The following is a 25,018-nucleotide window of genomic DNA, read 5'->3' as shown; positions in this document are numbered from 1 at the left end:
TTGTGCACACTTCTAGAGATTCCTTTGGGAACCTCACTGGTTTCCCTTGGGCATTGGTATCACCAGCTTTGCCCGTTCTCTTTGAAGTCGATGTGGCCTCAACTTTATCCAAGGTGTCGATCGCCAGGTCAATATCTCCACCAATGCAATTTCATTAAACAGTTTCTTTACAGCAGTATTCCCTCCCTTCTCTATATCAAATAAAAGGTCCTTTATTTCCATAATCAAGATGTTAACCTCATTTATTGGTTGGAACATCTTTAAAAAAATTGCACTCTTTGCGGTACTGCTTCCGTGGTTGCCTTAATCTTCGACATTATTAATTTAATGAAAAGCAACAAACCCATCAATGATCTTTCTGAAGAATAGCAACAAAATACTAAAAGGAATTCCGCAAATATTGCGGCTAATAACTATACTACCCCAAAGTCTAAAGAGAGAAAGTACAAAAAAGTGCAAAAGTACAAGATGCAAAGTGCGAGTGCTAAGTTCAAAGTGCTGAGGTGCCAGTTAGCCAGGTTACAAACGTGCAAAAATGGCAATCGTTATAGATATCCAAGAAAAAGTGTTCAGGTTGCACATAGCCCTCAATTAATACACACATTTTCTGCTAGTCCATCTCACAAATGGGCACTGGTAAATAAATATAACAGATGTACCACAATCAGTTAAGCTATGTATAAAACAGATCCACTCTAAAATAGTGCAAGCTATATAAAATACATAGGGCCTCATTATGACCCAGGCGGTAAGGGGTTAACAGCGCCATAAAAGGTGTCGGCCCCCGTTAACCCCTTACCGCCTAATTACTAGGTCCCTTTGCGGGTCCCGACCTTAACAGCTGGTTTTACCAGCCGTTAAGGAAGGCACCCGCAAAGGGACTTTCGAGGTAATTACGGTACCGCAATTTGCGGTACCGTAATTACCGCCTTCCCCATTCCCAATGAGCCCTATGGGGGCAAAAACGGGAATGGGGAAGGGCCAACGGTGAATGGGGAATTACCGCCCTGCCAACATTGGAATGGGGCGGTAATTCCGCCATTCACCATGGCGGAATTGGTAAAATACTGGCGTCAACCATGGTGCTAATAGCGCCATGGTTAACGCCAGGGTCGTAATGAGGCTCATAGAATGCAACAGTTTCAACCAGATAAAAGAGGAAGTTTCAGGACCAACAGTTGGGATGGAATAAACCTAAGTTTTGAAAATGCAATTCTAATTGAAGATTCCTGTCTAACACCAACAGTCCATCAAAAAGCCTGATAGTCTGATAACAATAAAGTCAAAGCAGTTCAAACCTTTCACAGGTGGCTGAGATCAGTACAATCATTAGATTGGGTGAGTGGGGAGTGGGGAGGATGCCCGACAGCTCAATGGGAGACCATAGTCCGACTCCACCACCCCTCTTAGGTCGTCAAGTCATCAGTCAAGTTTTGACAAAGGTTTTGGTCAAGGTGGATTCCTGATGGCAGTACAATGTTTTGGGCTAAACGTGCATAGCATTCATTGACAGCTCTCAGTTCTTGACTTTTAGACTGTGTGTCCTGGGAAAACTGGACACTCACACCAGCAATAAAGTTTCCTTTCCTTGGCTGGAGCCCGTGGCAGTACTAGTTCTTATTCCACAATAGGTAGATAGACAACCGATCATCTAGGAACCCGGTTGCAGACTCTGCTCGTTGGTTTGTCATTCAAGAGAAGAACACAGAATAATGCTGTGGCAGCACAGCATAATTAGGCAAGCTTGTGTTGGGCTGAAAGCCAGCAGAATGTGACAGTGCTGCAACACTGCTAAACAAGGCAGGGACTAAACGTGTGTGCTGTTTGCTAATTCATTGAATTCCTCGGTTGGGGGTGGAGGGGCAGGGCATAAACCAGCACAGCTGCAGGTCTCCAGGTCTCCACTCAGCAATCCAAGGGGTAGTGGGACACCAACACTCGTGTTCTTATTAACCCACGCGGGCTTAGTTGTAGTTGTGGCTCTTGTTTTCTCCTTATTTTCTCCTTATTCATGGCAGGGCTACTTTATCTCCCCGCTGCGCTTTTGCTCCCACCTCGGGTCGCGCTCAGCTCCCCGCTGGTGATGATTTTTAGAAATGTTCTCCGCACAGGACCTCTCTCGTTTGAACAACCCGGGAAAATAAGAATCAATGAATCATTAACGTATTATAAAAAAATAACTTACATCAACCCATTTTGCACCTACCTCATCAATCTTCATGGTTTTTGCTTACACTCACCCACCCTCAAAGGTTCCTAGAGGAACTTTCATCCTCTTCCATCCCAAGGTCAGCTGATCCTCAAAGATGCCAGAATTAAATAGACCGAAAAACCCCATAATTCTTGTCAAACCACATAGGTTCCAGAAGCGGATGTCAGATGAATTCATACTTACAGAAGGACACACATCAAAAGACATAATACGTGTAGACAGTTCAGTTATGCAAATAAACCCATGTAGAATTCTGAAGACTACTAAATAGAGGAACAGATACAACACAAACACACGTCTAATATTCAAAGAAGACTGAAATAATGGAAGACTTATGGTGTATGCAAATAATATAAGACTAGACAAATTACTGAATTAAACAATAAAATACATGAAAACACTCCCACAATATATGTAGCCCAACCCCACAGGAGTCACATTCACTATATTGAAAAAGAATAAAAATTATATTGAAGAAAGCAAAATACTATTGTTTTAGAATATAGAAGAGTAAATCATTAGACAACGTATTGTAGAAAACCAAAATAAACAGCTTTAAAATACACAGGAGAGACACAGCAAATCAAACGGATGAGAACTCACATTACCAGAAAGTGATTGATAGGAACTAGGAACTTCCTTTCATAATGTTAAGATAGCTCAATGCATTAAGCACTCGCTGCTGAGATCTCTGTGTGATCTACAGGTCACAGGTTTGCATCTCCGCAAGGACAACTTAGGCTTTCAGCCATTCGAGCTCAGTAAATAAGTACCGATTTCGTTTGTGTAATAATTGTAAAACAAAAAAATGTTTTTATGTAAGACGCGTTGCAAACGTGCTATACAAATAACATCATTGTCATTATAGACGGATCGCTATCCCAACAAATTCAAGCAATTACAGCTTGCAAGACGCTTTTTTCCAAAACTGTAACCACCCTACTCTACCTGAGCACCCTCGCGGGCCACAACCGCCTTAAACACCATACACAAAATGGCTGTCGTCACTCGTGTGAGGATCGTGGCGCACGTGAGATGAAATACCCATAACGACACAATTGTACGTGCCGGGGCGTTTTTCTCCTCGTGTCCCGCCTCGTCACCAGTGTGATGGGGCTTCCCGTGCTTCGGGCCGCCCTGTACTAGAAACAAAGCATGTGCATACAATGAGACTCGGACACACACGTCTGGTCGTTCCAGGGTCCCGGCGGCAACTGCCTCGCTGGCCGTCTTTATTTCTTACGCGAATGCGCCACCATAACAAGGCTAGCACCTGCGCACATGCATTACGGATGTAACACACAGCCCACCGCCACAGCTCTGCCTTGAGGTGGCAATAGTGCAGTCAAAATGCCTAACACAATCCCACTCAGCATGCTTCAAGATTATCCTCCAATGACAGGCATCCGGAAAAGAGCAAATAAGAAATTCAAGGATGAAACATTTAACCCTAAAACCCTCATCATCGGAAACTTCTTCACAGCAAGGGATATCCTCATTATCATAGTCTTCATTCCACACTACTTACAGCACATCATCAGTGAACATCTTCTCAGGTTACTACCCATTCCTGACTTCCAGAACATTCATGGTGGCCAACAGCTTGCTGTCTATTATGTTAATGATCCGATCAACTTCACAATAATAAACATCTACATGGATGGGAAAGTGACGCTACAAGTCAACTAGATCATGACACAATAGCACCAAAATATCTGGTTAGGGGGTAGTCTCTCCCAAGTCTTCAGTTCACAGACTCTATTGGTGTATGAGTTGGTTCATTGATCTGACTTTATTCTCTGTGTCTGCTAGTAGGTAATTGCCCATATGCATAGGAACACCCGCTTCCTATCCTGCATCCAATAGATGTCTTTCGTATGTTGCTACCTTATGCATCTCTGCTTCCGAAGAGCTCCGTAAAGGTCTTGCCTGCTTTCCCCAAAGCTTCACTATGCCTTGTTTGGCCACTAATAGAGCCATGTTGAGCCATGTCGCTTCTTGGGATGTGAGGCTGTATTCTAGCGAGAAGTCATTCAATATACATAGCAGAGGGTTCCGTGATATCTGTTTGTCCCTTGTCTTCTGCAACAGTTCATATATAGTTGCCCGATACCTTAAGCTGTGCACAGGACCCTAGAATATACAAGATGTCTGCCCCTGGCTCACTACATCTCCAGCATGTGTCTTGCAGTTTGAGACTTGCAGCTCTCAATTTCATAGGTGTCCAGTATGGATGTACCTTGAAAGATCAGATTCCGAAAAGCTTGAGTTACAAAATAGTGGAGCCACCTCGCATTTTGTCATTCAAGCTTTTCAGAATGTTTCTTTTAGTTCTCCGCTGTACATCTAATAGATGCTGGGGACACCCCTGCAATCCCTGCTTCCCCTTTCGGCATTATGGGCTACTATTATTTCTACCAAGCCGAATGTGGGATAAAAGCGCATACAGCTTTTTATTTACGAGCATTTTGCCCAAAACAGTCCAGTACTTTGACTCAGGATGATAGCTCAGGGGCAACGCGGTCGCCTTGGAAGCAAGCCGATGCGTGGAACAACGCAGGTTCAATCCACGGGTCTGCACTTAGAAACCTCTGGGTATTAAGCGCGTTATAAATAACCACTTACAATTTACCACCATTGTACAATTTTGAAGTATGTCAGAATGAGCATTACCTCTCTCCTTCCTTTGGCATAGTTCTCCATAGTGGTGTTTACTGACTCATGACTCAGTTGGACATTCAGGGTCCTGTTGATTAAATTATTTGTGTGGTAAATAGGAAACTTGCAAGCCAAACTGCACGCGTATTCCCGTTTGTCGATCCATGGAATCAAATGTGCAGGATTTTCCTTGAACTTGTGTGCTTTTCACAATGGCCTGGCAGGCCCCCATGAGCGGCTAAGTGCCTTGCGTGAGACACCACGCAGAGCGTCGGCGTGTCTTGCACAGAGGGCAGATAAGGGAGCGGAAGACCAAAAATGGGGAAGAACGTGCAAAAAAGTGGGCGTTACGAGGGACGGCCCCCAGGCAGTCCATCGCACGCCCAGTATTGCACGGAACAATATGTATTCATGGATCCAATTGCGCAACCTCCTGGCAGGGTTAATGCCACACAAAGCCCTCATACTATCTGCCACACGAAGGTAGGCGTACAGATATTTGTGCATAGTAATCACCACACAGAGGTAAGATCCAGTTTCAGATTTAGTGGTTCATGCACACACCCACGGTTCTGCTCTAACTTAGGGGTGCTCATATGCAGTGTATTGGGGTTTAGGAACAGTTTACGGGGGTTCGCATGCAGATTTTCCAAGTTTTACCCAAGTTGTGATAAATTGTACTCATATTGTTGGGGTGGCGGTAACAGTTATGGGGGACCCTGGCAGGATCCCTGAGATGCAGGCCTGCTTGCAGACGACCCCACGCACTGTTTTGAGGGTGCATGTATTTGCGCCCAAGGAGCGCGCAAAAATAGCTGTTTCTGGCTGTTTTTGATTTACGTGGAGGCGTGTCGTGGGTGTTCCGGGCACGACTTGCGTTTAAGGGTACTTTGTGCAAACAATTCCATGAGTACCCAGAAAGCACATAAAAATGGCTGTGTGCAGGCTCGCACAGTGCCGTTCTTGGCACACAGGCATTGCAGGATTTCTGCACACTTTTCCTTGAATCTGTCCCTCAGTGTTCCTGGCCATTTTTCCATACTCCTTCTTTTATGCTCTCTGCATAGAGCGAGTCTCTAAGTGTGGTATGTAGAGTTCCTATCCACACCCTCTTTTCCTTCCCGTAGGTCAGCATTTCTGCCGTTTTTGCCATATGCTTTTCACCCACTCTTTGTACATTTGCATGGTGCAATGTGCAAGTTGGATGTATCTCCAATTCTCTGTTGGGCTCAGGGGGCATTTAGACATTATGCCTTCAAAGCTCAGTGTCCTCTCCCTAGACATCTTTGATTTGCTTTATTCCTTTATTTGCCTATTCCTCCCATGTCACACTTTTCCCTCCTATTTTGATTACCTCATTGTTCCAGAGGGGGATCCTCTTTTTTTCCGATGACGGTCCACTTTAAGTAGCTTGTGCGCTCTTTCCCATGCTCGTACCATTGCCTTGGGAATTGGGTGCCTTCTGGTCAGATATCATTGCCCTCACTTTTGCCTTTCCTATGATTTGCTCAAATTGGGCCCAGACCTGGCGCTGGTCTGACTCCTGACTCCCTGTAGAAAGCTACTATTTGAGAGAGTTACTGCGCCAGGTGGCATAATTCCACATTGGGTAGGGCAAGGCACCCTGCGGTTGCAGGAGAATATCATTGCTGTAGTTTGAGCCATGGTCTCATTCTTCCCCACACAAAGTCTTTGATCCCTTAAAATATAATTTTCATCAGAGGTGGCAGGACCTCTAGGAGTAACATAGTGAAAGTGTAATTTAAATGTGCTATAATTGTCATTTTCACAATGTGTGTTCTTCCCCAGATAGACAGGCTATTCGCTTTCGATCTGTGAGATTCTAAACATGTTTTGTTCCAGATTTCTTCCGTGTTATCCCTAACCATGCCTTGCAGGCCCTGATTTAAATGTATCGCCAAATATTGAATTCCTTTGTGTACGCACTTGAAATGGTAAGCAGATATGTCAGTTTGATTAGTGCTTTTATTCAAAGGTATCACTTGGCATTTATGCATGTTGGTTTTACACCCTGACAGGTGGAGAAGCTCTGTAGAATCTCTACTAGCCTCTTCATCGAGGAGCAGGGGTTGGCTGGGGTTAACATAATGCCATCAGCGTAGAGCAGGACTTTTACCTCTTCTACTGCTGTCTGTATCCCCACTATGCTCCAATGTTCTCTCATTGCTGCAGACAAAGGTTCTAGAGCCAATGTGAATAATAACAGGGATAGTGGGTAGCCTTGCCTGGGCCCTCTTGTGATTTGAAAGGTCTCTGAAATGTATCCCCCTGTGTTCAACCTAGTACAATAGCTCGACCTTCCTTCCGTATGTAGTCCTTCCCTAGGCCAAATCTTTCTAGTGACCTAAACAGGTACCCCCATTCCACTTTGTCAAACGCCTTCTCCGCGAGATAGCGCTACTCCGGGTTCACCATACCTTTCTTGCCACAATGTGTGCAATAGGACTTCATATTGTCCCTTGCAGTGCATCCTGGCATGTATCCAACTTGGGTTGCATGCATTAGCTTTGTAATTCCCTTTCACAGCCTTGCTGCCATCATTTCTGCAATCTTTTTACTGTCTAGATTTACTAGTGAGATGGGTTTATAACTGCCACAGCAGGTTCGGTTCCCTCCCCGGTTTAGGTAGTAATGTGATTAGCACCCTATTAAACCCTTCCTGGGAGCCAATTTCCCATCCTGCACCGCCTCATTAAAAAGTCTAGCTAATGTCTCTGCAATCTTGTTCCCCCTGCCTTATAGAACTCTATAGGTAGCCCATCTTCCTCGTGTGATTTTTTTGAGTTCAAGTGCCTGGATGCTTTTTTAACATCCTCCAATAGGAAAGGCCCTCGTATCACCAGCCTATCTTCACTATCTAGGGTGGGCAGAGTGATAGCACTCCCTCTGTCTGTTTCTGCTCCTGGCGTGCATAAAGTCGCATTACAGAAGGCTGTGCCTAACTCCTTTGGATCAGAGATATGTTCTTGAGATTCTGAATTCCTAATAGAAGTTATGTCAGCTTGCTCTTTTTGTTTGAGTTGAGCCGCTTACATAGGACCTGCTTTTTTTTACCTCGTTCATAAGTAGTTTTTCAGCCTGAATTACTCATACGCTGCCTTCTTAGTGAAAATCGTATTTGGACCATATTTCGCTTTTCAGGCCTCTATTTAATTTTTCTGCAAGGGGTTTTTATCATAAAGGTACGTTAGGCAAGTTATATCCTCCTGAAGCTTCATATGTTTAATTGTATCTCCCTTCTTCTTTATCACACTTTTTTGCATCATAATACCCCTGATATATGCTTTTTCAGCCTCCCACAAGCTGCTGACTGTAGTAATGTGAGTTCGTAGACGGGTAAGACACAACGGATTGCTTTACGGTGTCTTTATTGTCTCTTAAGGTAGGCTGGGACAACACGGATCAACACAGTCCCTTTCACTGGCCCAGCGCCCCGCCGGGTGGGATGTCAACATCGGAGGGCAGTGTCACGTTCCTCTCCGCTGCTCCCTCCGCAGCAACCCGAAACCTCGTCGCCAGCGTAGTAATGTGAGTTTGTAGACAGGTAAGACACAACGGATTGCTTTACGGTGTCTTTATTGTCTCTTAAGGTAGGCTGGGACAACACGGATCAACAGAGTCCCTTTCACTGGCCCAGCGCCCCGCCGGGTGGGATGTCAACATCGGAGGGCAGTGTCACGTTCCTCTCCGCTGCTCCCTCCGCAGCAACCCGAAACCTCGTCGCCAGCGTAGTAATGTGAGTTCGTAGTCAGGTAAGACACAACGGATTGCTTTACGGTGTCTTTATTGTCTCTTAAGGTAAGCTGGTAATACAGGAGAGACACTGGCAGCACCCCCCCGGCAGGCATATTCTCCAACTGTCAACTTCAGAGCACACCCACGTCATCCCTCGCATCAACATTCCAAATACCTCGGAACGCGCGTGCACTTCCCAGCAAGATAACAATACACTAGATACAACACTAACCCTATTGACTGAACCCTCATTTAGAAATAATTATTCCTCCACTAGCTTGTAAAGCGTTTGTTTGTCTTGTGGGTGTTTGATCATGCTAGTATTTAGTCTCCATCTCTTCACCCGTGAGTTCATATTAGTGTGTCTGGGAAAATACTCACTGCTTGTCATGGTCAGAACCCTCTTTGCCCCATCTGTTGGATCGCTCATTGTACTACATTATTGATCACAAAGATTTTGGGTTTCCAACAGCTGTTTCATGTGGCGTTGTTGTCCTAGGGTCATCTGATTTATAGATAAGGCGGTCAAATGGCAGATTCTAGTCCCCCCTATTAGTATTGGGCTATTTCCCAGTTTCATCAGGGATCTGTTGAGGTTTGAAAGGAGTTATTCTTGTTTTTTTGATGTTGAAGCATAGGTTGAACTTATCATTAACATGTCGTTGCCTGTATGCGCTTTAATCACAACAAATCTACCCTTTCCATCTGCCCATGTCTTTGTGATGCGAACGAGGAGAGACTTCTGTACAAGTATCCCAAAACCATATTCCTTCCACTTCTCTAGACTGCAATGGTACACTTTTCCCAGCCAATCTCTGCGTAGCTTCTTCGCTTCCCGTCTATAAAGGTGCATTTCCTGCAGGAGTGCTATATCTGTTTTTTTTGTTGCTGCTAGATATTGCAGGACCTTCGTCCGTTTAATATAATGCTTCAGGCCATTAACATTTAATGATAGCACTCTTAGGCCCTTCACCTTCTTAGTGGAAGACATATTTTCTTGTCATTGGTAATGTTTCTAGTGTACACAATCTCCTCTAATGTTTCTGTCATGCGCCGCATTCTCAGCTGGCGCCTTTGGCCCCGTTGCCGCTTACGGGCTTCCTGATTCCCGTCAAGCATGACGCTGCGTTCACTAAGCGGTCTAGTCTTTCTCCGCTTGGTTGACCGTAACGTTATTTAGCCACTCCTCTCCCTTGGTTCAGCGCGTTGCAACCTTCCACGGTCAGCTGCTTTTCCTCGCTGCCGTGGTCTTGCTACATGCTGTTACCTCTTGCTCCTCGAGCCTTTCCCTTCGTTTTTCCTTTCCTCTCCCGGCTTTTCTCTGGTCCCCGCCTTCAGAACTCTTCCTCCTTCCTCCCTTCTCTCCCTCGTTCCCGGCTTTCTGCTTCTCGTTTGTCTTACTATCATTCCGGTGTTGCTGGAGTTTACGTTTCCCGTTGCTTCCTGTTTGCTGCCTTCTCCCATCTCTCGTCTGTTCTCTACGAGCCCAGCTGCCATCAGGATACCTGCCGGTCCTAGTTTTTTTTTGCCTATTCTGGCTTTTTTTCCCCTTTTTGTCCCTCCTGGAAGGGGGACACGTTCAGGGCGTATTTACACGGCCTCACTGTGGCTTCCACTTGTGGGAGACACGCTCAGCCTCGAAAAAAAAGAAAAGGACTACAAGGCACAAATTGGGCCCAGACCTGGCGCTGGTCTGACTCCTGACTCCCTGTAGAAAGCTACTATTTGAGAGAGTTACTGCGCCAGGTGGCATAATTCCACATTGGGTAGGGCAAGGCACCCTGCGGTTGCAGGAGAATATCATTGCTGTAGTTTGAGCCATGGTCTCATTCTTCCCCACACAAAGTCTTTGATCCCTTAAAATATAATTTTCATCAGAGGTGGCAGGACCTCTAGGAGTAACATAGTGAAAGTGTAATTTAAATGTGCTATAATTGTGAGTTTCACAATGTGTGTTCTTCCCCAGATAGACAGGCTATTCGCTTTCGATCTGTGAGATTCTAAACATGTTTTGTTCCAGATTTCTTCCGTGTTATCCCTAACCATGCCTTGCAGGCCCTGATTTAAATGTATCGCCAAATATTGAATTCCTTTGTGTACGCACTTGAAATGGTAAGCAGATATGTCAGTTTGATTAGTGCTTTTATTCAAAGGTATCACTTGGCATTTATGCATGTTGGTTTTACACCCTGACAGGTGGAGAAGCTCTGTAGAATCTCTACCAGCCTCTTCATCGAGGAGCAGGGGTTGGCTGGGGTTAACATAATGCCATCAGCGTAGAGCAGGACTTTTACCTCTTCTACTGCTGTCTGTATCCCCACTATGCTCCAATGTTCTCTCATTGCTGCAGACAAAGGTTCTAGAGCCAATGTGAATAATAACAGGGATAGTGGGTAGCCTTGCCTGGGCCCTCTTGTGATTTGAAAGGTCTCTGAAATGTATCCCCCTGTGTTCAACCTAGTACAATAGCTCGACCTTCCTTCCGTATGTAGTCCTTCCCTAGGCCAAATCTTTCTAGTGACCTAAACAGGTACCCCCATTCCACTTTGTCAAACGCCTTCTCCGCGAGATAGCGCTACTCCGGGTTCACCATACCTTTCTTGCCACAATGTGTGCAATAGGACTTCATATTGTCCCTTGCAGTGCATCCTGGCATGTATCCAACTTGGGTTGCATGCATTAGCTTTGTAATTCCCTTTCACAGCCTTGCTGCCATCATTTCTGCAATCTTTTTACTGTCTAGATTTACTAGGGAGATGGGTTTATAACTGCCACAGCAGGTTCGGTTCCCTCCCCGGTTTAGGTAGTAATGTGATTAGCACCCTATTAAACCCTTCCTGGGAGCCAATTTCCCATCCTGCACCGCCTCATTAAAAAGTCTAGCTAATGTCTCTGCAATCTTGTTCCCCCTGCCTTATAGAACTCTATAGGTAGCCCATCTTCCTCGTGTGATTTTTTTGAGTTCAAGTGCCTGGATGCTTTTTTAACATCCTCCAATAGGAAAGGCCCTCGTATCACCAGCCTATCTTCACTATCTAGGGTGGGCAGAGTGATAGCACTCCCTCTGTCTGTTTCTGCTCCTGGCGTGCATAAAGTCGCATTACAGAAGGCTGTGCCTAACTCCTTTGAATCAGAGATATGTTCTTGAGATTCTGAATTCCTAATAGAAGTTATGTCAGCTTGCTCTTTTTGTTTGAGTTGAGCCGCTTACATAGGACCTGCTTTTTTTTACCTCGTTCATAAGTAGTTTTTCAGCCTGAATTACTCATACGCTGCCTTCTTAGTGAAAATCGTATTTGGACCATATTTCGCTTTTCAGGCCTCTATTTAATTTTTCTGCAAGGGGTTTTTATCATAAAGGTACGTTAGGCAAGTTATATCCTCCTGAAGCTTCATCTGTTTAATTGTATCTCCCTTCTTCTTTATCACACTTTTTTGCATCATAATACCCCTGATATATGCTTTTTCAGCCTCCCACAAGCTGCTGACTGTAGTAATGTGAGTTCGTAGACGGGTAAGACACAACGGATTGCTTTACGGTGTCTTTATTGTCTCTTAAGGTAGGCTGGGACAACACGGATCAACACAGTCCCTTTCACTGGCCCAGCGCCCCGCCGGGTGGGATGTCAACATCGGAGGGCAGTGTCACGTTCCTCTCCGCTGCTCCCTCCGCAGCAACCCGAAACCTCGTCGCCAGCGTAGTAATGTGAGTTCGTAGACAGGTAAGACACAACGGATTGCTTTACGGTGTCTTTATTGTCTCTTAAGGTAGGCTGGGACAACACGGATCAACAGAGTCCCTTTCACTGGCCCAGCGCCCCGCCGGGTGGGATGTCAACATCGGAGGGCAGTGTCACGTTCCTCTCCGCTGCTCCCTCCGCAGCAACCCGAAACCTCGTCGCCAGCGTAGTAATGTGAGTTCGTAGTCAGGTAAGACACAACGGATTGCTTTACGGTGTCTTTATTGTCTCTTAAGGTAAGCTGGTAATACAGGAGAGACACTGGCAGCACCCCCCCGGCAGGCATATTCTCCAACTGTCAACTTCAGAGCACACCCACGTCATCCCTCGCATCAACATTCCAAATACCTCGGAACGTGCGTGCACTTCCCAGCAAGATAACAATACACTAGATACAACACTAACCCTATTGACTGAACCCTCATTTAGAAATAATTATTCCTCCACTAGCTTGTAAAGCGTTTGTTTGTCTTGTGGGTGTTTGATCATGCTAGTATTTAGTCTCCATCTCTTCACCCGTGAGTTCATATTAGTGTGTCTGGGAAAATACTCACTGCTTGTCATGGTCAGAACCCTCTTTGCCCCATCTGTTGGATCGCTCATTGTACTACATTATTGATCACAAAGATTTTGGGTTTCCAACAGCTGTTTCATGTGGCGTTGTTGTCCTAGGGTCATCTGATTTATAGATAAGGCGGTCAAATGGCAGATTCTAGTCCCCCCTATTAGTATTGGGCTATTTCCCAGTTTCATCAGGGATCTGTTGAGGTTTGAAAGGAGTTATTCTTGTTTTTTTGATGTTGAAGCATAGGTTGAACTTATCATTAACATGTCGTTGCCTGTATGCGCTTTAATCACAACAAATCTACCCTTTCCATCTGCCCATGTCTTTGTGATGCGAACGAGGAGAGACTTCTGTACAAGTATCCCAAAACCATATTCCTTCCACTTCTCTAGACTGCAATGGTACACTTTTCCCAGCCAATCTCTGCGTAGCTTCTTCGCTTCCCGTCTATAAAGGTGCATTTCCTGCAGGAGTGCTATATCTGTTTTTTTTGTTGCTGCTAGATATTGCAGGACCTTCGTCCGTTTAATATAATGCTTCAAGCCATTAACATTTAATGATAGCACTCTTAGGCCCTTCACCTTCTTAGTGGAAGACATATTTTCTTGTCATTGGTAATGTTTCTAGTGTACACAATCTCCTCTAATGTTTCTGTCATGCGCCGCATTCTCAGCTGGCGCCTTTGGCCCCGTTGCCGCTTACGGGCTTCCTGATTCCCGTCAAGCATGACGCTGCGTTCACTAAGCGGTCTAGTCTTTCTCCGCTTGGTTGACCGTAACGTTATTTAGCCACTCCTCTCCCTTGGTTCAGCGCGTTGCAACCTTCCACGGTCAGCTGCTTTTCCTCGCTGCCGTGGTCTTGCTACATGCTGTTACCTCTTGCTCCTCGAGCCTTTCCCTTCGTTTTTCCTTTCCTCTCCCGGCTTTTCTCTGGTCCCCGCCTTCAGAACTCTTCCTCCTTCCTCCCTTCTCTCCCTCGTTCCCGGCTTTCTGCTTCTCGTTTGTCTTACTATCATTCCGGTGTTGCTGGAGTTTACGTTTCCCGTTGCTTCCTGTTTGCTGCCTTCTCCCATCTCTCGTCTGTTCTCTACGAGCCCAGCTGCCATCAGGATACCTGCCGGTCCTAGTTTTTTTTGCCTATTCTGGCTTTTTTTCCCCTTTTTGTCCCTCCTGGAAGGGGGACACGTTCAGGGCGTATTTACACGGCCTCACTGTGGCTTCCACTTGTGGGAGACACGCTCAGCCTCGAAAAAAAAGAAAAGGACTACAAGGCACACCGAGCGCTCAGCCCAGTAGAGGAGGATTCCGACTCCACAGGTGAGGAGGTTGAAGAGATAAAGAGGGGAACTGAAATTGAATTAGAAGCCAGTGCTGACAGTACCTTTGTCACAAGGATGTTCTTGCATAATGGTGACTATCAATTCCCTCACCAAGATGGCTCATTTTTCTCCACTCCCTGGTATACCAACTGCCGATGGTATGGCATTGGTGTTCATTAAAGATGTGTTTCGACTCCATGGTCTCCCAGACAAAATTGTATCAGACCGAGGGAGCCAATACGTCTCCAAATTCTGGAAGTCTCTATGCGCCGCTCTTAATATTCACCGCGCATTGTCATCTGGCTATCATCCCCACACTAATGGGCAGACAGAGCATTTAAACGCCACCCTGGAACAGTATTTGCGCAGCTACGCCAACTTGGAACAAGACAACTGGGTGGATATGTTGCCGACGGCGGAGTTTGCATATAATAATGCCAGTCATTCCGCAAGCAGAATGTCTCCCTTCTATTGCTCGGATGGATTTCATCCCCGAGCCATCATTCCCCTTTTCCCCTGCAAACCTGCACTTCCAGCGGTAGAGGAGGTACTAGTCCGAATAAGGGAAACCCAGGACAAAGCTAAGTTGAACCTCAGAGACAGCCTCCAGGACTACAAGAAGCAAGCCGACCGGCACCGGCAGGTAGCACCTGACTGGAAGGTGGGCTCCAAAGTGTGGTTATCCACTAAATACCTTCCTAGATGGTCTCGACCATCTAAGGTGTCCCCCAGGTTTATTGGTCCCTATCCCATTACTGCAAAAATCAATCCAGTGGCCTTCCGCCTAAAGCTGCCACATTCTCTTAGGCGGATTCATCCAGTGTTTCATGCATCACTTTTGAAGAGTGCCGAACAGTCACAAAGGGCTCGTCCTTTCCCGACTCTCTCTCACTCCCCTGATACACCTGAGTATGAAGTATCCAGGTTGCTGGACTCCAGGTACCGCAAAGGGCGCCTCGAATGCCTGGTGCATTGGAAAGGTTTTTCCCATGCGGAGGACTCCTGGGAACCCAAAGCACACATCCACGCCCCTGTCCTCCTCCGGAAGTTTCACCGATTACATCCCGGTAAACCGGGAGGTCTGGGCCTTGGCGGGGGGCATACTGTCATGCGCCGCATTCTCAGCTGGCGCCTTTGGACCCGTTGCCGCTTACGGGCTTCCTGATTCCCGTCACGCATGATGCTGTGTTCACTAAGCGGTCTAGTCTTTCTCCGCTTGGTTGACCGTAACGTTATTTAGCCACTCCTCTCCCTTGGTTCAGCGCGTTGCAACCTTCCAGGGTCAGCTGCTTTTCCTTGCTACCGCGGTCTTGCTACACGCTGTTACCTCTTGCTCCTCGAGCCTTTCCCTTCGTTTTTCCTTTCCTCTCCCGGCTTTTCTCCGGTCCCCACCTTCAGAACTCTTCCTCCTTCCTCCCTTCTCTCCCTCGTTCCCGGCTTTCTGCTTCTCGTTTGTCTTTCTATCATTCCGGTGTTGCTGGAGTTTACGTTTCCCGGTGCTTCCTGTTTGCTGCCTTCTCCCATCTCTCGTCTGTTCTCTTCGAGCCCAGCTGCCATCAGGATACCTGCCGGTCCTAGGGGTTTTTTGCCTATTCTGGCTTTTTTTCCCCTTTATGTCCCTCCTGGGAGGGGGACACGGTTAGGGCATATTTACACGCCCTCACTGTGGCTTCCTCTTGTGGGAGACATGCTCAGCCTCGAAAAAAAGAAAAGGACTACAAGGCACACCGAGTGCTCAGCCCAGTAGAGGAGGATTCCGACTCCACAGGTGAGGAGGTTGAAGAGATAAAGAAGGGAACTGAAATTGTATTAGAAGCCAGTGCTGACAGTTTCCCCCAAGCTTGTCGTATGGTTGGCGTCTGCTCTCTGTAAGAACCTTTAAATATACAATTGAACATCTATGAACTTAAAACACATAGCCGCAGAACCCGGTATTCTCCTTCTTTCTCCTCCTTCATAGATACGTATACTGCATCTCTCCTCCTGCACCTCCTCATGAAGTCCTATACTGCTAGCTCCGTTACTCCTTTCTCTGGTACGGTGACTAGCCCTTACTTCTGCCCCATTCAGTGCTCAACCCTCCTCCCCTTCCTTTTGTCTCTGTTTGATATAACGCTGTATCTGTGGGCGGGCTTCGATTTGGCATTCGAGTATCCATCTGCCTCACGTAAGTATGCCATTAGTCCTGTAGTTCATAGAATACATGTCCTATCCATCTTCCAGTGTTCCTAATTTATCACGCATGCTCCCTATGCCATTAGCTCCTCTTTTGTTCCATTCCTTCCCTTCTGAAGTCAGTTCTTCAGTGGGGATCTTGACTTTTGTCTTAGTATATCCACATTACAACTATCTCTGGTCATCTGTTTATCATTTATCAGTTTGCAGAGAATTCATTGTCCTCTCTCTGCTGTTCCATCTCTCCTCCTTCCTTATTTTCCTTCTTGCTGGTGCCCTTCTTTAACGTGACTATCTGCATCTCTTTATTGTGTGGTATCCATGGCCTGCGTCTCTAGGTCTTGCAGGTGGTCCCAGAGTACTGGCGGCACAGTAAAGATCGTGATTTTTCGATCTTTGGCGACAAGCATTATAGCTGGTTTGACTGGACCGTAGCACAGGTTCCATTTCCTCGTTGTCGGTCTCATGCCCAGGAATCTTTTCTGTTTTTCTAACATTTTCTCGGAGACGTTTCACGCAATATATATTTTTGGGCTGTCCCATGTTATCAGGTTTTTGGCTTTGACCGCTGCTAGTATCAGGTGAACGTGCGGATGGCGCAGGAAACATGAAATCATGGGTCTCGGTGCCTGCATACTGCTTCCATTCCTCTTCGTTTCTCTGTGCACCCTTTGTATTTGTATTTCTAGCCCCCTTTCAAAAGTAGCTTGTAGGTTGTCTGAGATCCATTTTTCGAGGAACCTTATTGGGTAATTTCCCTCTACTGCTTCCGGGAATCAAAAGAAGTGCAAATTCCTTTGCCTGGTTCTGTCTTCTAATTCATTGTTGGTTCCTCTCAGTTCATCTACCAGCGCTTTCAGGGCAAAGACCTTAATCAGACTCTTCTTCCACTCTCCCCATTCTCTCCTGTGCTTCTTCTAATCTGTCTGCAAACCGAGTAGTCATCTCTGCCTTCACAGTCAAAACTTCTCCATGTGCGTCTCCGTCTCGCATCCATGTTTGACACTATTTTGTTGAGCTTGGCGAACTGTTGTAGATTAAGGTCTAGTTTTAGCGTTTCCTGCGAGGGACTACCTCTGTCTAGCTCCTGGTTTGCCATCGCACCCTAGATCATCCACCAACTCACTTTCACTCTGTCTGCCTGTTTCTGTGTATATCTTCCTCTGTACTTTTGATAGCCTCCTTTCTTATGTTGCCTTTCTCCTTACTTGGCTGGGTTTTTCTCCTCCTCACCTCTTTCTCCAACTTCCCAGCCCCTCTTAACTTAGCTCCTTTGCCTTGAGGGTTCTGTCACTTTGATATCCCTTAGTGATTTTGGGTGCTGAGGTGTCACGTGCACTTTTCCATGGTTTGTCCTTTCCTTATTTTATTTGCCTTTGCCGCTGTTTCGGAGCCTCCCCATATTGCTGCGTTGTATGTCTTTTCCCAGCAGTCTTTTGCCTTTCCACTGTGGACCACTAGTATATTTAGCACCCTCTTTGCCAGTGTTATATTCTACCCCATCAAGGCACCTTCTGTATGTGTCTTCCATGAGGGCACACCTCGCCATTCATTTGAGTTTCTTTGTGGTGACATGCTGCATGCCTTGGGGATCTCTATTCCTTTATTCTGCATGTGCTGGCAGTCCCTCTCACTCCAACGGCAGCGACGGTCTGCGTCACCGTCTGCTGCCCACAGGCATGCATTGTGAGCTCTGTTTGCTCTCACCGCTCAGCCTCACCCCTCTGCTCTCACTGGGTTCCTCGGCCTCCACACTGCTGACACCCAGAGCTGTTGATTGCCTCTGCTCACTAGTGCCTCTCTCCAGCGTCGGCTGCGCTGCCTGAGCGTCCAGTCTGCTAGTGCGCATGCGTCGCTGCTTCTCTCAGTTTCCAGTGAGTGCACCTGGACCGCTGGCCGCCATTTTTCACCTCCTGCCTTGCATCTAGTCATATATGCCAAGTGTGGCAGATAGTGGGGGGCCAGGCCTCTAGCTCTTGAATGGCTCTGTAGGGAACGCACTCTGCCCACAGTGTGGCGCTGGCACAGTGCTTCAAGCATGCATGGAGGCAGGGTCTGTTGGTAAAGAATGCAGAGAGGGAAGCCGCTCTGCCCTGTATTGTGTCGGTCACATGGTGGTACGCCATGTGGCATAGCACGAGCCCTCGACATGGGCTCTGGTTACAACATCCCATGCCAAGGGTAAATGTTAAAACAATGGCATGATGCGACAGTCTATATAGTGCCAAACACGTACTTTACAACTTGTTTCTTTGATCACCTACAATTTTTAAACACATTAGGATCGGGCAGTTGGTCATTGCGCGGTAGAAACTAATCACATACATTTAAAAACCCAACCAGGGGGGCACTGGGCATTGCACCCAAAACACTGTATTAGTCTAGGAAGAATAATTGTACAGCAATGATGTCCCTTCTACTTAACGCCCTTAAGCTCAGACACCAAAAAGTCCAAATCGGTACTAGCCGGAACACCATAGACCACCCCTTACCACTAGCCACACAAACAGGTGGTATTGATCCCACCACCGGAATCCCCACCACCTTACGCAAATGCAACACAATTTCCTGCTGCTCAAATGACACACAGCAAACCAAAAGCTTGCCCCACCCACCTTACGGATAGACTGAGGCGAATGAGCCCACTCCTCCACTGATATCGCAATCTCAATCGGGCACACCTTCCTGAAATCCCGACCCTCCACAGTACTGGCCACAAGAACCACAAAAGCTCTCTCCTCCGAAGCACCAACCCCCTTACTCGGCGCACAAGACCCAATGCCAGACACCACACCTACCACACCACTACCCGCATCTCCCACCACCTCAGAACAGAGAGGCTCTGCCTCCTCCTGCTCCAACACAGAGATGCTCGAAGACACAGTGACACCATTGACAGCCCCCACCCGATCCACAGGAGACCGGCTCCTAGACACATCCCATGACTTACCCCACTTCCTAGCAGGACATGAATGCCAAAACGACTGCCACTCAGATCCAGAATCACTAGATTCCGAGTCCTCCATAGACAAAAACGAGAATCCAATCCGACCTCTGCTGCGCCCTTCAAACTCCTCTCACATGCCCCATCTGAAGCTGCCACTCGCCCAGTCAAACCACCCCCAATTACTACTCACACACCAGCGCGTCAGCTCCTGCCACAACACAGGCATCCCTCCAAGACTCTCTTCTGCACTTCCCGACTACCCCAGTCCAGCGTTCACTGCCGCGTTGCAGAGTTCTAGTGTTAAGTTCCCATTCCACACATCAGAGGCCCCTCACGTCTAACTATCTCGCATTCTAGATCGCACAACTACACGCCGGCGCGCGCCAAGAACGCAGCAGCTTCTCCCTCTGCCAACGAAAGTCCTATGTTGAAAGTTGAGCCTAAGCGGCCCTTTTCGTGGGCAGTTGGCCACGCCCCCCTCTGCCATGAGTCTTCACCATTGACAATGCTCTCTGTATTTGTTGGGAGTTGTAGTCCAACACATCTGGAGAGTGAAAGGTTGCAGACCCGTGGTCCTACGTCTGAAAGGAACTCAAAGGGTTAAGATTATTTACGTGGTTAAAAACATGATGACGTTTCTCGTGGTTATTTTCTTTTCAAAACCTAAAGCTAAAATACACAAAGTGCGTCTATTCAATGAAAAAAATGATTTCTTATCTAGAAACAAAATATTGAGCAGCCTCTTTTCTGAAGCAGGAACGTTGATAAGAGTGAAGGTTTCCATGGTGATGACTCTAAGTGCTATGAATGTGGGCACATGTCTACACCCACGCTTGTCTGCAGGAAAAATGATGATGGCAGTCTGTTTTTACAGCGCCCTCCTAAATTCAATGCAAGCGGCGCAGCTGAAGGATTAAATGCAGTACGAGTGCACAGCAGAGCAAATAGATGTTTGGGAGTTGACGCTTCATGTTAATTGAAGTCTTGTAGCTACTTGAACCACTCTGAAAATACAAGCAATTCGTGCATAGAACTAACTGTTTCCAGTGTACACAGAAGCAAGACAATAAAATAATTGCTTTAGGGCATAATATGAAGTGTTTTTACAGAAATAAAGTTAGATTTAATATTCAGCATTTCATGCCGGATTCCTGCCACTTCAGGCGCTGCAACTATAGGTGTTCTTAACGAATTTAAAGATACACTATAAACCTCGGAATGATAAATAGCCCTGCTGTTTTTTAACTCCAAACTAGAATATGGCCCCATGTCTGAGGTGAGTGCTCAACTTTCAGAGCTATGTTTGTAGATCTATTTTTTGGGGTGTTTTTCTTATGTAACTCAAATTAGCATTGCATTGTAATTGAAGGGAATCACACCTATAGAAAACTAACAACAAGCACCCGTTCTTTGAACGGGTTTCTGTTGACAGACATGACAACACTGTCATCAATTGTTGAAACTGACTTATCCCGTAGGTTGCTATTCTGATTCGCTTATTGCTTGATGTGCTTAGCACTGAAATAAACTGGCCTGCTGACGTACCCCAGAGCAGACATTGGGGGGAGGCGAACTGCAGCATACCATACCCCTGTTGCATCACCCTGGCGTGGTGCAGTTCGTTGCAGTGAATTGCGGTGCAAATGTCCCAGAAATCCTGCATTCTAGGGGGAGGATCAGTCCTTCTACGACCACATTGATGTTTTGCTGATTTCAGACAACTGTCCCATGTGTGAAGGTGCTGACATTCAGGGAAAGGGGTGGGGTGTCAAAATATCATGTACCGAGTAATGTCCGGAGGGCCCTAACATGTAAATATGCAAAATTTGGTGCAGGTTGGTGAAACGGTGTGGGATTGTATAAGGCACAACTCTTGGCCAAGCCACAAACACAGACATTTTGACTTGTGCTGAAGTCCAGGGAAAGGGCTGGGGTGTCTACATGTCCTGTAACCAGAAATGTCCGGAGGGTCCTGACAGGTAACTATGGACAATTTGGTGCAGATTGGTTCAACGTTGTGGAATTTTATAAGGAACAACCCTTCGCCAAGCCACAGACCCACAAACAAATTTAGAGTTTTGCTGAAATCCGGGAAAGAGGTGGGGTGTCCAAATGTCATGTAGCCCATAATGTCCGGAGGGTCCTAACAGGTTACTATCCTAAATGAGGTGCAGATTGCTGAAACGGTATGGAATTGTATAAGGAACAATGCTTTGTCAAGCCACAAACCCAACCACAAACCCAGAAAGTTTCACTTTTATAAATATAGAGGATAGAAAAAGTGGAAAGCTGATGATTCCTCTAGAAGCAAAAACAAAGAGGTGATGGCTGGAAGGTTTAGACTGAATCTTAACCACTGGCATTGCTCGGGGCAACCCTCCAGACCATCGTTCTTCGCCTGCCAAGCCATTACAGAAGGGGAAAGACCATATGCAAATCAGGCTTGCCCCACCCCAAAAGGGGAAGTCCAGCCCGAACTGCTAGGTCACATCCCTTCTGCACGAGACCACAAGCATCCCCAAACATGTTTCACCCTTATTGGGGCTCATCAGTGAGGAGTAGCTTGGGTCTCTAGGCCCAGCAGGCATGGGACCCACGTCTGGGCATACCCGTCCCACTCGGGGTGACAAAGCAAAAACAAAGAGGTGATGGCTGGAAGGTTTAGACTGAATCTTAACCACTGGCATTGCTCGGGGCAACCCTCCAGACCATGGTTCTTCGCCTGCCCAGCCATTACAGAAGGGGAAAGACCATATGCAAATCAGGCTTGGCCCCACCCCAAAAGGGGAAGTCCAGCCCGAACTGCTAGGTCACATCCCTTCTGCACGAGACCACAAGCATCCCCAAACATGTTTCATCCTTGTTGGGGCTCATCAGTGAGGAGTAGCTTGGGTCTCTAGGCCCAGCAGGCACGGGACCCATGTCTGGGCATACCTGTCCCACTCGGGGTGACAAAGCAAAAACAAAGAGGTGATGGCTGGAAAGTTTAGACTGAATTTTAACCACTGGCATTGCTCGGGGCAACCCTCCAGACCATCGTTCTTCGCCTGCCAAGCCATTACAGAAGGGGAAAGACCATATGCAAATCAGGCTTGCCCCACCCCAAAAGGGGAAGTCCAGCCCGAACTGCTAGGTCATATCCCTTCTGCACGAGACCACAAGCATCCCCAAACATGTTTCACCCTTGTTGGGGCTCATCGGTGAGGAGTAGCTTGGGTCTCTAGGCCCAGCAGGCACGGGACCCACGTCTGGGCATACCCGTCCCACTCGGGGTGACAAAGCAAAAACAAAGAGGTGATGGCTGGAAGGTTTAGACTGAATCTTAACCACTGGCATTGCTCGGGGCAACCCTCCAGACCATCGTTCTTCGCCTGCCAAGCCATTACAGAAGGGGAAAGACCATATGCAAATCAGGCTTGCCCCCACCCCAAAAGGGGAAGTCCAGACCGAACTGCTAGGTCACATCCCTTCTGCACGAGACCACAAGCATCCCCAAACATGTTTCACCCTTGTTGTGGCTCATCAGTGAGGAGTAGCTTGGGTCTCTAGGCCCAGCAGGCATGGGTCCCACGTCTGGGCATACCCGTCCCATTCGGGGTGACAAAGCAAAAACAAAGAGGTGATGGCTGGAAGGTTTAGACTGAATCTTAACCACTGGCATTGCTCGGGGCAACCCTCCAGACTATGGTTCTTCACCTGCCCAGCCATTACAGAAGGGGAAAGACCATATGCAAATCAGGCTTGGCACACCCCAAAAGGGGAAGTCCAGCCCGAACTGCTAGGTCACATCCCTTCTGCACGAGACCACAAGCATCCCCAAACATGTTTCACCCTTGTTGTGGCTCATCAGTGAGGAGTAGCTTGGGTCTCTAGGCCCAGCAGGCACGGGACCCACGTCTGGGCATACCCGTCCCACTCGGGGTGACAAAGCAAAAACAAAGAGGTGATGGCTGGAAGGTTTAGACTGAATCTTAACCACTGGCATTGCTCGGGACAACCCTCCAGACCATCGATCCTCGCCTGCCAAGCCATTACAGAAGGGGAAAGACCATATGCAAATCAGGCTTGGCCCCACCCCAAAGGGGAAGTCCAGCCCGAACTGCTAGGTCACATCCCTTCTGTACGAGACCACAAGCATCCCCAAACATGTTTCACCCTTGTTGGGGCTTATCAGTGAGGAGTAGCTTGGGTCTCTAGGCCCAGCAGGCATGGGACCCACGTCTGGGCATACCCGTCCCACTAGGGGTGACAAAGCAAAAACAAAGAGGTGATGGCTGGAAGGTTTAGACTGAATCTTAACCACTGACATTGCTCGGGGCAACCCTCCAGACCATCGTTCTTCGCCTGCCCAGCCATTACAGAAGGGGAATGACCATATGCAAATCAGGCTTGGCCCACCCCAAAAGGGGAAGTCCAGCCCGAACTGCTAGGTCACATCCCTTCTGCACAAGACCACAAGCATCCCCAAACATGTTTCACCCTTGTTGGGGCTCATCAGTGAGGAGTAGCTTGGGTCTCTAGGCCCAGCAGGCACGGGACCCATGTCTGGGCATACCTGTCCCACTCGGGGTGACAAAGCAAAAACAAAGAGGTGATGGCTGGAAAGTTTAGACTGAATTTTAACCACTGGCATTGCTCGGGGCAACCCTCCAGACCATCGTTCTTCGCCTGCCAAGCCATTACAGAAGGGAAAAGACCATATGCAAATCAGGCTTGCCCCACCCCAAAAGGGGAAGTCCAGCCCGAACTGCTAGGTCACATCCCTTCTGCACGAGACCACAAGCATCCCCAAACATGTTTCACCCTTGTTGGGGCTCATCGGTGAGGAGTAGCTTGGGTCTCTAGGCCCAGCAGGCACGGGACCCACGTCTGGGCATACCCGTCCCACTCGGGGTGACAAAGCAAAAACAAAGAGGTGATGGCTGGAAGGTTTAGACTGAATCTTAACCACTGGCATTGCTCGGGCAACCCTCCAGACCATCGTTCTTCGCCTGCCAAGCCATTACAGAAGGGGAAAGACCATATGCAAATCAGGCTTGGCCCCACCCCCAAAAGGGGAAGTCCAGCCCGAACTGCTAGGTCAGATCCCTTCTGCACGAGACCACAAGCATCCCCAAACATGTTTCACCCTTGTTGGGGCTCATCAGTGAGGAGTAGCTTGGGTCTCTAAGCCCAGCAGGCACGGGACCCACGTCTGGGCATACCCGTCCCACTCGGGGTGACAAAGCAAAAACAAAGAGGTGATGGCTGGAAGGTTTAGACTGAATCTTAACCACTGGCATTGCTCGGGGCAACCCTCCAGACCATTGTTCTTCGCCTGCCAAGCCATTACAGAAGGGGAAAGACCATATGCAAATCAGGCTTGGCCCCATCCCAAAAGGGGAAGTCCAGCCCGAACTGCTAGGTCACATCCCTTCTGCACGAGACCACAAGCATCCCCAAACATGTTTCACCCTTGTTGGGGCTCATCAGTGAGGAGTAGCTTGGGTCTCTAGGCCCAGCAGGCACGGGACCCACGTCTGGGCATACCCGTCCCACTCAGGGTGACAAAGCAAAAACAAAGAGGTGATGGCTGGAAGGTTTAGACTGTATCTTAACCACTGGCATTGCTCGGGACAACCCTCCAGACCATCGATCCTCGCCTGCC

This window comes from Ambystoma mexicanum, chromosome 7q (genome assembly GCF_040938575.1).
Source record: "Ambystoma mexicanum isolate Mex_15411 chromosome 7q, UKY_AmexF1_1, whole genome shotgun sequence".
Classification (NCBI taxonomy): Eukaryota; Metazoa; Chordata; class Amphibia; order Caudata; family Ambystomatidae; genus Ambystoma; species Ambystoma mexicanum.
The sequence above is the reverse complement of the archived record's forward strand: the minus strand, read 5'-3'. Positions refer to the sequence as shown.